General features: G+C 38.1%; 1 pseudogene; it reads right to left on the bottom strand.

The window, feature by feature from the left end:
• Nucleotides 1-1,555: 1,555 nt before the first annotated feature.
• Nucleotides 1,556-2,102, bottom strand: LOC102471743 (60S ribosomal protein L18 pseudogene; annotated as a pseudogene).
• Nucleotides 2,103-2,428: the final 326 nt, after the last annotated feature.

Raw genomic sequence — 2,428 nt, 5'->3', positions numbered from 1 at the left:
CAGAGAGAGACATAGAGACAGAAAGAGAGAAATCACCCCCCAGGGGGGATGGTCACGCCGCAATCCCTTCTCCTCCATTCTCCTCTTGGGATCTTGAGCACGCATGCACACGCGCCCGGCGTGAGTTCTAAGCCACTGGGTCCGGGACATGAACCGCGGTCAACTATATGGGAGTCCAGCGACAGCCATTACGCTAACTGCTGGATCCCTATGTGTTATATCTTCTGGTGAATTATCCCTTTTAGTACTATATTATGTACTTTTTTTTGTCTCTTACAGTTTTTGTCTTAAAGCCTATTTTGTCTGATATCAGTATCACAACTCTGTTTTTTTGTTTATTTTTGTTTTGTTTTGGTTTGGTTTCCATGTGGATGAAATAACTTTTTCTAGTCCTTCACTTTTAGTCTATGAATGTCGTTATCCATGAGGAGCATTTTTTTGTAAGTATTAGATAAAGGGTTTCAGTGTGTGTGTGTGTGTGTGTGCGTGCGTTTATCCATTCAGCCTGTCTGTGTCTCTTGATTGGAGAATTAAATCCATTAACATACAATGTTATTATTGCTATTTGCAGACTTGTCACTACCATTTTATTAGCCATTTTCTTGGTTGTTTTCTTATTTATGTCTGTCTCTCTTTAGTTTTCCTGGTATAATATTACCTTAAGTACTTCTTTAAGAGCTAGTCTAGCATTGGTAAATTCTTTCAGGTTTTGTTTATCTGAGAATTTTTTTAAATCTTTTTTTCCTATGTAAAGGACAGTGTTGCTGGTTGAAGCTGTTTTTTCTTCTAATGTTTTAACTATATCTCCCCATTCTTTCCATGCATTGTTTTCATTTGGCATTTTCAGAATTTTGTCTTTTTCTGTCATTTTGGCCGATCTATGATATGCCATGGAGAGGATCTTCTTACATTGATTCTATTTGGTGTCATTTATATTTCTTGGGTCTTGATTCTTGAATGACTCTCTAGGCTTAGATTCTTGAATGACTCTCTAGGTGTCATTTATATTTCTTGGGTCTAGATTCTTGAATGACTCTCTAGGCTTAGAATATTATTTTCAAATATTTCATAAAATAGTCTATCAATGTCCTTATTAGATTCTTCACCTTCTGGAATACCAGTTATTCAGAAGCTTAGGCATTTAAGGGTATCTATTACTTCCCATACATTTTTTGGTTATTTTTTATTATTTTTTGTGATTTTTCCAGGTCAGATGTTATATCTTCTAGATTTATTTCTTTTAAATTTTTTTTTCAGAATCCAAAAGGTTCTTTTCTAAATATTTATTTATTTATTTAATACCATTAGTTGTTATAATAATAATAATAATAATAACTATTATTTTAATTTGACCTGGAAGATACAAACAGAGAGAGGAAGGGAAAGTGGGAAAGCAAGCTGTCTGGTCCAGGACTCGAACCACAATCAGTCATGAGGAAATTCAACACCTTTAATCACCACGCCACCTGCCGGACCTTATTTTTTCCCCTAAATATTTATTTATTTATTTAATTACCAGAATCCAAAAGTTTTTAAATAATAGGGTAGTCTGGGATTAGTGTCTATAGTTTCAGCTAGCCCATTGGCCTCTGAAATGCTTGAGCTTCTGGCCCTTGAAGAAGACATATAATTTGGTGTGACTGCGTGGGGTCTGGGGGCTTTGCCAAAATGCCAGTACACTTCACAGCCTTCATAAGGACTAGAGAGCAGAAGGGCCAGCTGGTCAAAGGGAGGACGTTGCCCCCCAGCCTTGAGGTTGTGGCTGCAGGCCTGGCTAGTCACACGTAGAGAGCACACCTCAGTATGGGCTCCTCCTGAACTTTCCACATTATCTGCAATGGTCCCAACAACCACAACCATTTTGTTTTCCCAGCCAGGAAGCTTCATTTTGTGGATCATCCTAGAAAGGGACAAAGGTGGCCAGTTGTGATTCATGAACAACCTCTTTAGCACAACCTGGTTGCAGATAGAGTTGGTCCATCTGGCCAGAAACCAGTACAGCTTGACCAACAGACTCACGTGGATGTCCTGGATCTTGGGCTTCTTGTTTCAAACCCTTTGGTCCTTGTTGTAGTAGTTGTCAAGTCCTATGATTGCACCATCTATTCACCCAGGTACAGAAAGAAAGAAAATGGTGTGTCATTTTTTTTAATGTATTGTTAGATATGATTTGCTAGTATCTCATTGAGAATTTTTGCATCTGTGATCATCACGGATATTGGTTTGCATTTTTTTGGTCATGTTCTTGTATGTTTTTGGAATGAGGGTGATGGAGACTTCATAAAATGGATTTGAAAGGATTCCTTCCTTTTGGATCTTTTTTTTTTTTTTTGAGAGAGGTTTTTGCTATAGGGCACGTACACTTGCCAGACAAACAGAGAGAGACAGAGAGACAGTGAGAAATTACCCCGCAGGGGAAATGGCCATG

The sequence above is a fragment of the Tupaia chinensis genome, unplaced genomic scaffold, assembly GCF_000334495.1.
Source record: "Tupaia chinensis unplaced genomic scaffold, TupChi_1.0 Scaffold149832_1, whole genome shotgun sequence".
Classification (NCBI taxonomy): Eukaryota; Metazoa; Chordata; class Mammalia; order Scandentia; family Tupaiidae; genus Tupaia; species Tupaia belangeri.
Note: the sequence above shows the minus strand (reverse complement) of the source record. Positions and strands in the feature narration are given on the sequence as shown.